The sequence below is a fragment of the Leptodactylus fuscus genome, chromosome 11 (assembly GCF_031893055.1).
Source record: "Leptodactylus fuscus isolate aLepFus1 chromosome 11, aLepFus1.hap2, whole genome shotgun sequence".
Classification (NCBI taxonomy): domain Eukaryota; kingdom Metazoa; phylum Chordata; class Amphibia; order Anura; family Leptodactylidae; genus Leptodactylus; species Leptodactylus fuscus.
This window is the reverse complement of record NC_134275.1, coordinates 12,742,132-12,758,451: the sequence shown is the minus strand read 5'-3', so window position 1 is coordinate 12,758,451 and position 16,320 is coordinate 12,742,132. Positions and strand designations below refer to the sequence as shown.

At 45.0% G+C, this 16,320-nt stretch overlaps 1 protein-coding gene across 1 annotated transcript in view; it reads right to left on the bottom strand.

Moving 5' to 3' along the window:
* The window catches only part of DAB2IP (DAB2 interacting protein), a 108,587-nt gene extending 92,631 nt beyond the window's left edge, over positions 1-15,956 (bottom strand). Inside the window, exons 1-2 of the mRNA XM_075260695.1 lie at positions 15,879-15,956; positions 15,699-15,792 (exon numbers count right to left, since the gene is read on the bottom strand). The gene's annotated coding sequence lies outside the window, so the exon portion shown is untranslated. The remainder of the gene's footprint in view (positions 1-15,698; positions 15,793-15,878) is intronic.
* Positions 15,957-16,320: the final 364 nt, after the last annotated feature.

Below are 16,320 nucleotides of genomic sequence, written 5' to 3'. Positions count from 1 at the left end.
CGCATGGATTCCACTCAGTATCAGCAGATTCTTGAGAATAATGTTCAAGAATCAGTGACGAAGTTGAAGTTACGCCGGGGATGGATATTTCAGCAAGACAATGATCCAAAACACCGCTCCAAATCCTCAGGCATTCATGCAGAGGAACAATTACAATGTTCTGGAATGGCCATCCCAGTCCCCAGACCTGAATATCATTGAACATCTGTGGGATGATTTGAAGCGGGCTGTCCATGCTCGGCGACCATCTAACTTAACTGAACTTGAATTGTTTGTCCAAAATACCTTTATCCAGGATCCAGGAACTGATTAAAAGCTACAGGAAGCGACTAGAGGATGTTATCTTTGCAAAAGGAGGATCTACTAAATATTAATGTCACTTTTCTGTTGAGGTGCCCATACTTTTGCACCGGTCAAATTTTGGTTTAATGCATATTGCACATTTTCTGTTAGTACAATAAACCTCATTTCAATCCTGAAATATTACTGTGTCCATCAGTTATTAGATATATCAAACTGAAATGGCTGTTATAAACACCAAAATATTTAGAACTAAAAATGATTAAGATTAATAGGGGTGCACAAACTTTTTCATAGGACTGTATATATATAGTCCTAGGAGCCCTGGAAGTGTCATACACTATGTATATAGTGGCAGTCTACTGTACAGTATATAATACAGGTCTGTGTAGTATATAGAGGCAGTCTACTGTACAGTATATAATACAGGTCTGTGTGGTGTATATAGACAGCCTACTGTACAGCAGAGTTTGGGGTCGTTTTGATCATAGACAGACATGACATTGGTCCGCACATCCCCATAGGCTCAGTCTCAGTACAGACGCCTGTCACGACCTCCCACAATTCCCTGCTCTGGTGTGATGTAGACTTCAGTCTGTTCATCCTGCGCTTCCTGCTTCATAAATAGAATTCCGGAGCTTGAGTCGTCGTCTCTGGATCTCGTAGAGTTGCCCAATGTGAAGTGACCCAATCTCAGCGGCGGGAAGACTCGGCCTCAGCATCTTATAAGACTCGGCCTCGGTATCTTATAAGACTCGGCCTCGGCATCTTATAAGACTCGGCCTCGGCATCTTATAAGACTCGGCCTCGGCATCTTATAAGACTCGGCCTCGGCATCTTATAAGACTCGGCCTCGGTATCTTATAAGACTCGGCCTCGGCATCTTATAAGACTCGGCCTCGGCATCTTATAAGACTCGGCCTCGGCATCTTATAAGACTCGGCCTCGGCATCTTATTCCTCTTCTGATGGAAACTTCGTAACCATAGCAACAGACACTGCCATCCCGGCCTGTTTCTATGGTTACAGCAACGACTGCTTCGCTTAGGGATATTCGCAGCGTCGTCATGGGCGCAAGTTCAGATCTCTGAAATCTGGAGGTGACCTCTTAGCGTGACCCTAGTTATGGCCGCCATATGTCTGATCATGCGGCAGATTGTACAGTGGAGGAAAAGCTGCAGGGCCTCCCCAAGTCTACAAACCCCTGGTGACTGCCCTGACGTGTCAGACCCGCCCCCTGCAGCACTGCCAGGAGTAACTATAGAGGATCGTCGCTCCTGGGCCCTCCCATTGTCTGCGCCACAGCTGAGGTTTTGTTGTTTTGTGTTTCTATGGAAAAAAGTCAGAAATAAGAACAGCCGTGGCCCCTGAATGGCAGCCATGACCCCTGAATGACGGCCGTAGCCCCTGAATGACGGCCATGACCCCTGAATGGCGGCCGTAGCCCCTGAATGGCGGCCGTGGCCCCTGAATGGCGGCCATAGCCCCTGAATGGCGGCCATGACCCCTGAATGGTGGCTGTGACCCCTGAATGGTGGCTGTGGCCCCTGAATGGTGGCTGTGACCCCTGAATGGCCACTCGGAGGAAATACAGTTGATAGGGGAGGATATAGACAGCGCCACCCGGAGGAGATACAAGTGATAGGGGAGGATATAGACAGCTCCACCCGGAGGAGATACAAGTGATAGGGGAGGATATAGACAGCGCCACCCGGAGGAGATACAAGTGATAGGGGAGGATGTAGACAGCGCCACCCGGAGGAGATACAAGTGATAGGGGAGGATATAGACAGCGCCACCCGGAGGAGATACAAGTGATAGGGGAGGATATAGACAGCTCCACCCGGAGGAGATACAAGTGATAGGGGAGGATATAGACAGCGCCACCCGGAGGAGATACAAGTGATAGGGGAGGATATAGACAGCGCCACCCGGAGGAGATACAAGTGATAGGGGAGGATATAGACAGCGCCACCCGGAGGAGATACAAGTGATAGGAGAGGATATAGACAGCGCCACCCGGAGGAGATACAAGTGATAGGGGAGGATATAGACAGCGCCACCCGGAGGAGATACAAGTGATAGGGGAGGGTATAGACAGCGCCACCCGGAGGAGATACAAGTGATAGGGGAGGGATATAGACAGCGCCACCCGGAGGAGATACAAGTGATAGGGGAGGGATATAGACAGCTCCACCCAGAGGAGATACAAGTGATAGGGGAGGGTATAGACAGCGCCACCCGGAGGAGATACAAGTGATAGGGGAGGATGTAGACAGCGCCACCTGGAGGAGATACAAGTGATAGGGGAGGGATATAGACAGCGCCACCCGGAGGAGATACAAGTGATAGGGGAGGATATAGACAGCGCCACCCGGAGGAGATACAAGTGATAGGGGAGGATATAGACAGCGCCACCCGGAGGAGATACAAGTGATAGGGGAGGATATAGACAGCTCCACCCAGAGGAGATACAAGTGATAGGGGAGGATATAGACAGCGCCACCCGGAGGAGATACAAGTGATAGGGGAGGATATAGACAGCGCCACCCGGAGGAGATACAAGTGATAGGGGAGGATATAGACAGCGCCACCCGGAGGAGATACAAGTGATAGGGGAGGATATAGACAGCGCCACCCGGAGGAGATACAAGTGATAGGGGAGGATATAGACAGCGCCACCCGGAGGAGATACAAGTGATAGGGGAGGATATAGATAGCGCCACCCGGAGGAGATACAAGTGATAGGGGAGGATATAGACAGCGCCACCCGGAGGAGATACAAGTGATGGGGGAGGATATAGACAGCGCCACCCGGAGGAGATACAAGTGATAGGGGAGGATATAGACAGCGCCACCTGGAGGAGATACAAGTGATAGGGGAGGGATATAGACAGCGCCACCTGAAGGAGATACAAGTGATAGGGGAGGGATATAGACAGCGCCACCTGGAGGAGATACAAGTGATAGGGGAGGATATAGACAGCGCCACCTGGAGGAGATACAAGTGATAGGGGAGGATATAGACAGCGCCACCCGGAGGAGATACAAGTGATAAGGGAGGATATAGACAGCGCCACCTGGAGGAGATACAAGTGATAGGGGAGGATATAGACAGCGCCACCTGGAGGAGATACAAGTGATAGGGGAGGGATATAGACAGCACCACCCGGAGGAGATACAAGTGATAGGGGAGGATATAGACAGCGCCACCCGGAGGAGATACAAGTGATAGGGGAGGGATATAGACAGCACCAACTCATACAGTCTGAACCCAGACGTAAGGCCGAGGACATTTCCCTCCTTGTTTGTGGCTGTTTTGAGTCCTCTGTAGTGACGCCACGTTCTGCAATTGGTGCAGATTCTTATGACAAGTGACTTAAGGACACAGAATTCTGGAGCTGCAACAAGTTCTCCATCTGAGCAGCCGTCATCGCCAGGACATGGAGCTGCGAACAAGTCTCGTGTGTGAATGTGCATATTGGAGGACTCACAAACCAACAACATCTGCTGCTTCCCCTTCCATATAGAACAATATTTACCGTACGCTGCCTACGTGACTCCTTCACAGCCCCAAACACAAAGTGGGGGGTGCGCCAAGACACGACTATAGGAAGGTGGGAGGGGGGCTGCGCCACCGCTCTGATTCATTACGATAGGTATTGGACATGCCCATCTGATCGGCCGCTGTCACCCCATACACAACAGACGGGACCCACGGGGCTATGAGGATGGGGATCTGGGAGAGAGCAGCAAATCTGAGGCCTCCTGGTGCCAAGTACGCAGGCAGCGAGCCAGCGAGCGTGTACATGGGATGAATTATGCAGGAGGACATCAGCACTGCTTTCTCATTCCAGGAGCGTGGCGAATTTCATGCTCATCATTCCGGTGCAGCAACCTGACCATGTCGTGCTATTTGTATCTGATCTACAGAGAGCCGCACCTGATGGAGAGATAAAGTGCTGGAACGCGCTGCTGATCATCCAATTTTACCGACATGTTCCAGCAGAAGAGACGAAAGAGACGAAACGCAGGGACGGACTCACAGTACAAGTCCGGCAGTATCAGCCACTAATACCCAGGAACATAACCTGCTCCAAGTGCACACAGCTCCACACATCCAGTGTAGCTAAGGATCTGTACACATCTAAGATCATGTCAGGCAGATTCAGAGTAAATAGGGCAGCATGCGCAAATCAATGACTGGCAACGTAACAGATTACAGGCAATGCTAGAAATCTAGACAAATCCAGAACTACAGGGTCAATAGAAAAGTCCTGGGTGTAAACACAGCTTAAAGGGGGCTGCAGAGCCAACCAGCAGGGGTTAATGTGCCCACATACAAGAGCATTAATAATTGGTGCACCACAGGGGATCAGAGGGATGGGGACCCAAACAGGGACTCTCCACTGGATCCCCAGCCAAAACCATCTCAGAAGACCCCAATAAAAAGACAATTCAGTTTGCAGGTCCCCTCACCCAGTTGGCTAATTAATATTCAGTGCACCGAAAAGTCAGCTCATTAGTATTCAGTGCACTGAAAGGTTGGCTCATTAATATTCAGGGCACCGAAAAGTCGGCTCATTAGTATTCAGTGCACCCAAAGGTCGGCTCATTAGTATTCAGTGCACCGAAAGGTCGGCTCATTAATATTCAGTGCACCGAGAGGTCAGCTCATTAATATTCAGTGCATCGAGAGGTCAGCTCATTAATATTCAGTGCACCCAGAGGTCGGCTCTTTAGTATTCAGTGCAAAGAGAGATCGGTTCATTACTATTCAGTGCACCGATAGATCGGCTCATTAATATTCACTGTAAAGAGAGGTCGGCTCATTAGTATTCAGTGCCCTGAGAGGTCAGCTCATTAGTATTAAGTACACCGAGAGGTCATCTCATTAGTATTCAGTGCACCGAGAGGTCGGCTCATTAGTATTCCGTGCACTGAGAGGTAGGCTCATTAATATTCAGTTCACCGAGAGGTCGGCTCTTTAATATTCAGTGCACTGAGAGGTCGGCTCATTAATATTCAGTGCACCCAGAGGTCAGCTCATTAGTATTCAGTGCACTGAGAGATCGGCTCATTAGTATTCAGTGCACCGAAAGGTCGGCTCATTAGTATTCAGTGCACCGAGAGGTCGGCTCATTAATATTCAGTGCGAGAGGTCAGTTCATTACTATTCAGTGCACCGAGAGCTCGGCTCATTAATATTCAGTGCACCCAGAGGTCAGCTCATTAGTATTCAGTGCACTGAGAGATCGGCTCATTAGTATTAAGTGCACCGAGAGGTTGGCTCATTAGTATTAAGTGCACCGAGAGATCGGCTCATTACTATTCAGTGCACCGAGAGGTTTGCTCATTAATATTCAGTGCACCAAGAGGTTTGCTCATTAATATTCAGTGCACCGAGAGGCCGGCTCATTAATATCAACTGCACCGAGAGCTCGGCATATTAGTATTCAGTGCACCGAAAAGTCGGCTCATTAGTATTCAGTGCACCGAGAGGTCGGCTCATTGATATTCAGTGCACCGAGAGGTCAGCTCATTAATATTCAGTGCACCGAGAGCTCGGCTCATTAGTATTAAGTGCACCGAGAGGTCGGCTCATTAGTATTAAGTGCACCAAGAGGTCAGTTCATTAGTATTAAGTGCACCGAGAGGTCGTCTCATTAGTATTCAGTGCACCGAGAGCTCGGCTCATTAGTATTAAGTGCACCGAGAGGTCGGCTCATTAGTATTAAGTGCACCAAGAGGTCAGTTCATTAGTATTTAGTGCACTGAGAGGTTTACTCATTAATATTCAGTGCACCGAGAGGTTTACTCATTAATATTCAGTGCACCAAGAGGTTTACTCATTAATATTCAGTTTACCGAGAGGTCAGCTCATTAATATTCAGTGTGCCGAGAGGTCAGCTCATTAATATTCAGTGCACCGAGAGGTCAGCTTATTACTATTCAGTGCACCGAGAGGTCAGCTCATTAATATTTAGTGCACCAAGAGATCGGCTCATTAGTATTCAGTGCACTGAGAGGTCGGCTCATTAGTATTAAGTGCACCGAGAGGTTGGCTCATTAGTATTCAGTGCACCGAGAGATCGGCTCATTAATATTCAGTGCACCGAGAGGTTTACTCATTAATATTCAGTGCACCGAGAGGTTTACTCATTAATATTCAGTGCACCGAGAGGTCAGCTTATTACTATTCAGTGCACCGAGAGGTCAGCTCATTAATATTTAGTGCACCAAGAGATCGGCTCATTAGTATTCAGTGCACCGAGAGATCGGCTCATTAGTATTAAGTGCACCAAGAGGTCGGCTCATTAGTATTCAGTGCATCGAGAGATCGGCTCATTACTATTCAGTGCACCGAGAGGTTTGCTCATTAATATTCAGTGCACCGAGAGGTTTGCTCATTAATATTCAGTGCACCGAGAGGCCGGCTCATTAATATCAACTGCACTGAGAGCTCGGCATATTAGTATTCAGTGCACCGAGAGGTCGGCTCATTAATATTCAGTGCACCGTGAGGCCGGCATATTAGTATTCAGTGCACCAGGAAGTTGGCTGGTATAACCTGGGAGATATCTAGGTTATTCCAGCTGTACATATAGAATTATATACAGAAGATACTCAGGTTATACCAGCTGTACATATATAATGCTATACAGTATATACCCAGGTTATACCAGCTGAACATATATAATTATATACAGGGGATACCTGGGTTATACCAGTTGTACATATATAATTATACACAGGGTATACCCAGGTTATATCAGCTGTACATATTGTAAGCCGATGGCTGGTCAGGTAATGGAGGGGGTGTACATCTCACCCAGACTACTAAGGTGGGTGAGATGAGAAAACTCCAGACTGAGTGTTATTTCAAAGTTACGGTTACTGGGCTGGATTTTTAGGAATGGCAGGTAGGTTGGTAGTGGGACCTGTCATTCCACCCCCCTCCAGTCCACACTTTGAGGATGTTCCGGCAGCTACTCAGCTGTTGAGAGTCTCCTCGTCTAGGAAGCTTAAGAAGTCAGCTCCAGCAGCAGACCTTTGGTAGAGCTTGGCTGGAGAGCCAACAGAGAGGTCATATTTTTTGGGGGGGAGCTGTATCCTGAATGATTCTACTGGCTTTTTGGATTTCTGTTATCCTAGGTGAGGTAACCTATTCTATGTTTAGTTAGAGCCCAGCCGGGCAGGGATTTATTTTTGTATTGTTTCCTTTTGTTGCTGCACCGTTTTGTTTTGAGTGAAAATAATCTCTACCTTTGTTTGGACTAAAGAAACTGGACTTGTGTGTCTATGCCACCCCACCTAGCAATCCCAGACCATGACAATATATGATTATATACAGTATATACCCAGGTTATAGCGGCTGTACTTATAGAATTATATACAGGAGATCCCCAGGTTATACCAGCTGTACATATAAAATGATATATGGTACATACCCAGGTTATACCGGCTGTACATATAGAATTATTTACAGGAGATCCCCAGGTTATACCAGCTGTACATGTATAATTATATACCCAGGTTATACCGGCTGTACATATAGAATTATATACAGTATATACCCAGGTTATACCAGCTGTACATATAGAATTATATACAGCAGATACTCAGGTTATTCGAGCTGAACATACAGTCCTATGAAAAAGTTTGGGCACCCCTATTAATCTTAATCATTTTTAGTTCTAAATATTTTGGTGTTTATAACAGCCATTTCAGTTTGATATATCTAATAACTGATGGACACAGTAATATTTCAGGATTGAAATGAGGTTTATTGTACTAACAGAAAATGTGCAATATGCATTAAACCAAAATTTGACCGGTGCAAAAGTATGGGCACCTCAACAGAAAAGTGACATTAATATTTAGTAGATCCTCCTTTTGCAAAGATAACAGCCTCTAGTCGCTTCCTGTAGCTTTTAATCAGTTCCTGGATCCTGGATAAAGGTATTTTGGACAAACAATTCAAGTTCAGTTAAGTTAGATGGTCGCCGAGCATGGACAGCCCGCTTCAAATCATCCCACAGATGTTCAATGATATTCAGGTCTGGGGACTGGGATGGCCATTCCAGAACATTGTAATTGTTCCTCTGCATGAATGCCTGAGGATTTGGAGCGGTGTTTTGGATCATTGTCTTGCTGAAATATCCATCCCCGGCGTAACTTCAACTTCGTCACTGATTCTTGAACATTATTCTCAAGAATCTGCTGATACTGAGTGGAATCCATGCGACTCTCAACTTTAACAAGATTCCCGATGCCGGCATTGGCCACACAGCCCCAAAACATGATGGAACCTCCACCAAATTTTACAGTGGGTAGCATGTGTTTTTCTTGGAATGCTGTTTCTTTTTGGACGCCATGCATAACGCCTTTTTTTATAACCAAACAACTCAATTTTTGTTTCCAAAATGAAGCTGCCTTGTCCAAATGTGCTTTTTCATACCTCAGGCAACTCTATTTGTGGCGTACGTGCAGAAACGGCTTCTTTCTCATCACTCTCCCATACAGCTTCTATTTGTGCAAAGTGCGCTGTATTGTTACCAATGCACAGTGACACATCTGCAGCAAGATGATGCTGCAGCTCTTTGGAGGTGGTCTGTGGATTGTCCTTGACTGTTCTCACCATTCTTCTTCTCTGCCTTTCTGATATTTTTCTTGGCCTGCCACTTCTGGGCTTAACAAGAACTGTCCCTGTGGTCTTCCATTTCCTTACTATGTTCCTCACAGTGGAAACTGACAGGTTAAATCTCTGAGACAACTTTTTGTATCCTTCCCCTGAACAACTATGTTGAACAATCTTTGTTTTCAGATAATTTGAGAGTTGTTTTGAGTAGCCCATGATGCCACTCTTCAGAGGAGATTCAAATAGGAGATCAACTTGCAATTGGCCACCTTAAATACCTTTTCTTATGATTGGATACATCTGGCTATGAAGTTCAAAGCTCACTGAGGTTACAAAACCAATTTTGTGCTTCAGTAAGTCAGTAAAAAGTAGTTAGGGGAATTCAAATCAATAAAATGATAAGGGTGCCCATACTTTTGCACCGGTCAAATTTTGGTTTAATGCATATTGCACATTTTCTGTTAGTACAATAAACCTCATTTCAATCCTGAAATATTACTGTGTCCATCAGTTATTACATATATCAAACTGAAATGGCTGTTGCAAACACCAAAATATTTAGAACAAAAAATGATTAAGATTAATAGGGGTGCCCAAACTTTTTCATAGGACTGTATATAATTATATACAGGAGATACCCAGGTTATACTAGCTGAACATATATAATTATATAAGTATATACCCAGGCTATACCGGCTGTACATATTTAATTATATACAGGAGATACCCAGGTTATACCAGATGTACATATAGAATTATATACAGTACATACCCAGGTTATACCAGCTGTACATGTAGAATTATATACAGGAGATACCCAGTATGTATTGGCTGTACATATGTAATTATATACAGTGTATACCCAGGTTATACTGGCTGTACATATATAATTATATACAGTATATACCCTGATTATACCGGCTGTACATATGTAATTATATACAGTGTATACCCAGGTTATACTGGCTGTACATATATAATTATATACAGTGTATACCCAGGATATACCGGCTGTACATATATAATTATACACAGGAGATCCCCAGGTTATACCGGCTGTACATATATAATTATATACAGGAGATGTCCAGGTTATACCAGGTGGACATATATAATTATATACAGTATATACCCAAGTTATACCGGCTGTACATATAGAATTATGTACAGGAGATTCCCAGTATATATAGTCTTACACTAGTATATTGCTTTCCTTGGCCTCCTCTTATATGCTGTATACTGTCCTCCATATTGCAGTGACAGGCTCTGGGGCTGTCATTACGTTGTAGTGCTGCCGGCATTGTCGTTGTTTTGTGGGCTGACATGAATATTAATGTAGTAGATAAGCGGCGCCGGCACACTCCTGATCACATCTGCTGCTGCCGCCTCTTCTGACAACCGCAAATTACCTGGCAGCGGCGTGGATTAATGTACGGAAGACAAGTCGCCGCTCAATCTGCCTTGTCTTCTATGTCTAATTACAAGAAACTGCTAACGAGGGGAAAGTCAACCCGATGGAGTGCGGGGCTGGGGGGGGGGGGGTGTAGAAGATGGAGAAGTCTGCCTCAGTCCGACAACCTGCATCTGCTTTCTACAGAAAGGTGTCAGAGACTACAAGAGTCCCTTGAGCAACAAATCTCTGGACATAATAATCCTCATCTCGGGTCTTTGTCCTGTCACATGATCCAGTTTGGGCCAAGCTTTAGCGGTTGTATCACACAGAGTTAGACTGGCCCACTGGAGGATCCTTCAATGGGCCCAGAGAGGTCCGGTGTCCGGCCACCTGGCTAATGGAACCTGGCCCAGCATCCCAAGTCATGTGCCCTGTGTCATGTGACAAACCGGAGCACCCAATCTCACAAACATTCATCAAAACAAATTCTGAGGAACTCAACTGGCTGAAGGGGTTGCTGGGAGCATATAATACTGTGTGGGGGCCTTTGTGGAGCATATTATACTGTGTGGGAACACTGTTGAGTATATTATACTGTGTGGGGCCTCTGTGGAACATATAATACTATGTGGAGCCTCTGTGGAGCATATAATACTGTGTGGGAACACTGTGGAGTATATTATACTGTATAGAGGACACTGTCGAGCATATAATACTGTGTGGGAACACTGTGGAATATATTATACTATATAGAGGACACTGTGGGATATAGTATACTGTATAGAGGAGACTGTGGAGCATATTATACTGTGTGGGGGCCTCTGTGGAGCATATTATACTGTGTGGGAACACGGTGGAGTATATTATACTATGTCGGGGCATCTGTGGAGCATATAATACTGTGTGGGGGCCTCTGTGGAGCATATAATACTGTGTGGGAACACTGTGTAATATATTATACTGTATGGAGGACACTATGGGGTATATTATATTGTATAGCGGAGACTGGAACATATTATACTGTGTGGGGGCCTCTGAGTAGCATATAATACTGTGTGGGAACACTGTGGAATATATTATACTGTATAGAGGAGACTGTGGAGCATATAATACAGTGTGTGGGACCCTGTGGAGTATATAATACCATGTGTGGGCCCCTGTGGAGCATACATACTGTGTGGGAACACTGTGGAATATATTATACTGTATGGAGGACACTGTGGGGGTATATTATACTGTATGGAGGACACTGTGGAGCATATTATACTGTGTGGAGGACACTGTGGGGTATATTATACTATATAGAGGAGACTCGAGCATATTATACTGTGTGGAGACACTGTGGAGCATGTTATACTGTGTGGGGGCCTTTGTGGAGCATATAATACTGTGTGGGAACACTGTGGAATATACAGTGTTGGCCAAAAGTATTGGCACCCCTGCAATTCTGTCAGATAATACTCATTTTCTTCCAGAAAATGATTGCAATCACAAATTCTTTGGTATTATTATCTTCATTAATTTGTCTTAAATGGAAAACCACAAAAAGAATTGTCAAAAAGCCAAATTGGATATAATTACACACCAAACATAAAAAGGGGGTAGACAAAAGTATTGGCACTGTTTGAAAAATCATGTGATGCTTCTCTAATTTGTGTAATTAACAGCACCTGTTACTTACTTGAGGCACCTAACAGGTGGTGGCAATAACTAAATCACACTTGCAGCCAGTTGAAATGGATTAAAGTTGACTCCACCTCTGTCCTGTGTCCTTGTGTGACCACATTGAGCATGGAGAAAAGAAAGAAGACCAAAGAACTGTCTGAGGACTTGAGAAGCAAAATTGTGAGGAAGTATGAGCAATCTCAAGGCTACAAGTCCATCTCCAAAGACCTGAATGTTCCTGTGTCTACCGTGCGCAGTGTCATCAAGAAGTTTAAAGTCCATGGCACTGTGGCTAACCTCCCTAGATGTGGACGGAAAAGAAAAATTGATGAGAGATTTAATCGCAAGATTGTGCGGATGGTGGATAAAGAACCTCAACTAATATCCAAAGAAGTTCAAGCTTCCCTGCAGTCCGAGGGTACAACAGTGTCACCCCGTACTATCCGTCGGCATCTGAATGAAAAGGGACTGTATTGTAGGATACCCAGGAAGACCCCACTTCTTACCCAGAGACAGAAAAAAGCCAGGCTGGAGTTTGCCAAAACTTACCTGAGAAAGCCAAAAACGTTTTGGAAGAATGTTCTCTGGTCAGAGGAGACAAAAGTAGGAAAAGGCCTCAACATAGAGTTTACAGGAAAAAAAAAGAGGCCTTCAAAGAAAAGAAGACGCCCCCTACAGTCAGACATGGCGGAGGTGCCCTGATGTTTTGGGGTTGCTTTGCTGCCTCTGGCACTGGACTGCTTGACCGTGTGCATGGCATTATGAAGTCTGAAGACTACCAACACATTGTGCAGCATAATGTAGGGCCCAGTGTGAGAAAGCTGGGTCTCCCTCAGAGGTCAGGGGTCTTCCAGCAGGACAAGGACCCAAAACACACTTCAGGTCAGCACTAGAAAATGGTGGTGAGAGAAAGCCCTGGAGACTTGTAAAGTGGCAGCAATGAGTCCAGCCCTGAATCCCATAGAACACCTGTGGGGGGGAGGAGAGATCTCTTGGTGGCAGTTTGGAGAAGGCCCCCTTCACATCTCAGGGGGGACCTGGAGCAGTTTGCCAAAGAAGAATGGTCTAAGATTCCAGCAGAGCCTTGTAAGAAACTCATTGATAGTTACCGGAAGCGGTTGTTCGCAGTTATTTTGTCTAAATGTTGTGCGACCAAGTATTAGGCTGAGGGGGCCAATACTTTTGTCCAGCCCATTTTTGGAGTTTTGTGTAAAATGATCAATGATTTGACTTTTTTTCATTCTCTTTTGTGTTTTTTCATTGCAAGCAAAATAAATGAAGATATTAATACCAAAGAGTTTGTGCTTGCAATCATTTTCTGGAAGACAACGAGTATTATCTGACAGAATTGCAGGGGTGCCAATACTTTTGGCCAACACTGTATTATACTGTATGCAGGACACTGTGGGGTATATTATACTGAATGGAGGAAAAACTGTGGAGCATATTATACTATGTTGAGGATAATGTGGAGCATATTATACTATGATGAGGATACTGTGGAGCATATTATACTGTGTAAAGGACACTGTGAAGTATATTATACTATGTGAGGCCTATATGCTCTGTGGAGCATATTATACTGTGTGTGGGGCCTCTGTGGAGCATATAATCCTGTGTGAGAACACTGTGAAATATATTATACTGTATGGAAGACACTGTGGGGTATATTATACTGTGTGGGAACACTGTGCAGTATATTATACTGTGTGGGGCCTCTGTGGAGTATAATATACTGTGTGGGGCCTCTGTGGAACATATTATACTGTGTAGAGGTTACTGTGGAGCATATTATACTGTGTAAAGGACACTGGCGCATATTATACCATGTATAGGATACTGTGGAGCATATTATACTGTATGGGGGCCTCTGTGGAGCATATAATACTGTGTGGGAACACTGTGGAATATATTATACTGTATGGAGGACACTGTGGAGTATATTATACTGAATGGAGGAAATCTGTGGAGCATATTATACTGTGTAGAGGATACTGTGGAGCATATTATACTATGTAGAGACACTGTGGATCATATTATACTGTGTAGACACTATAGAGCATATTATACTGTGTAGAGACACTTTTTAGCATATTATACTATGTAATGGATACTGTGGAGCATATTATACTGTGTGGAGGACACTGTGAAGTATATTATATTATGTGAGGCCTATATGCTCTGTGGAGCATATTATACTGTGTAGAGACACTGTGGAGTATATTGAACTTTGTGGGGCCACTGTGGAGCATTATACTTTGTGGTGGCTCCTGGGGGGGGCACAGGGACCATTATATACCACATGGAGCAATATATCATTTGAGGCATTACATACCATGTGGAGCATAGTAGACCATGTGGAACATCATCTTAACAAGAGGAGCATTACACTGTTTAGCATTATATAACATAAAGAGCATTATATACCATGTGGAAAATAATACTGTGGAGTATTATATACCACATGGAGCATTATATATCATGTGGGGAATTATATAACATGTGGAGCATTATACACCATGCAGAACATATTATACCATGCAGAGTATTATATACCATGTGAAGCATTAAACCAGGTGGAGGATTATAAAGGGTAGCATTATGTACTACATGGAGAAGTATACTGTGGAGCATTATACACCATGTGTGGCCACTGTAGGGGGCTCAGGGGAGAATTTTATACTGTGGAGGGCATTGTGGAGCATTATATACCATGTAGAGCATTATAGTGTGCATCATTATATACCATGTGGAGCACAACATACCATGGAGAGCATTATACACCATGTGGAGCCCTATATACCATGTGGAGCATTATACTGTGTATCATTATATACCAGGTGGAGTATTATATACCATGTGGAGCATTATACTGTGCAGCTTTATATACCATGTGGAGCATTATACTGTGCAGCATTATATACCAAGTGGAGCATTATACTGTGCAGCATTATATACCAAGTGGAGCATTATACTGTGCAGCATTATATACCATTTGGAGCATTATACTGTGCAGCATTATATACCATGTGGGGAATTATACTGTGCAGCATTATATACCATGTGGAGCATTGTACTGCGCAGCATTATATACCATTTGGAGCATTATACTGTGCAGCATTATATACCATGTGGAGCATTATACTGTGGGGGTGGGCTCTACATTCCTTCTGCATCCCAGCTCCCTCACTATAATCTTGTACATACGTGTAGTGCTCCATGTCTGTGATATTCCCCATACAGTTCTGTGAATGAATCGACCAAGGATGTATTGGGGCCTGTACAGTGCTATAGGGGATGACCATAAATGCCGGACAGTATGGAAGAGTACTCACTTATCTTAAATACACACAGACATACACAGTATATACACATACAGGAGATCACCGCTGTCCTACAGATTATATATATGTATACACGCAAACGTTTCCTGTATACCAGGCAGGAGGTCACACATAGTACGTATATACACAGCACAGCGTTAACCCCTTCACTGCATCTTTGCAGGTACAATTAGAACAGAATCCGCCATGATTAATATTAACCCCTTGTGGCCACATGTCATTCCTCAAAGTGAATTTCCAGGAAGTTGACCTGGGCTTGTGGTGCTAACATGTGGATAACAGGGCGCTGTCACCCTCCTGTTCTTTGGGTACGCCACCTGATGTCACCCCCTGATGACACCCCACAAGCTCCTTACCGCTCATTGTCCACACGCAGGAGGCCGCTGTCCCGCTCGAGCTTGGGCTTTTAGTCCGTTTGATGGATCCTTTGAGCCGTGGGCTGAAGAACCCCTGTGGATCGAGGAGACAAAAACCATCAGAATGACAGAAGGGGCAAGCCCATCAACGAATATCGCAGGATGGAAGGCGCCTCGTACGGTGGGATCCAGAGTCGCTTCAACCAGCGCCAAGGGGGCGAGATGCGGAGGGTTGTCAGAGCAGCCGGGAGGACTCCATGTCACATCTGCTCCGGAGCTCAGAGAGGCCAGCCAGCGACGTAAGCGGGAGACCTCCCTACGCCTGTTACCATGGCAACGCTCACACCGAGAGACTGTCAGACAAGACCACCCGCCTGCTCCGTCTTATCTATCCCCATCACTGAGTCCACTGTGCAGGGGAGCAGAAGACACCCCAAAATATCATCTCCACCTGTCATAACGTGGACAATCCGGGCCGCTAATACCGCTGTCTATGACACCCTGATATCAGCCATGTCCGGCCATGGAAAGGGTTAATGTAAAATATCTACACAGACCTATAGTATATACTGCACAGTAGACTGTCTCTATATACTATACAGACCTGTATTATATACTGTAC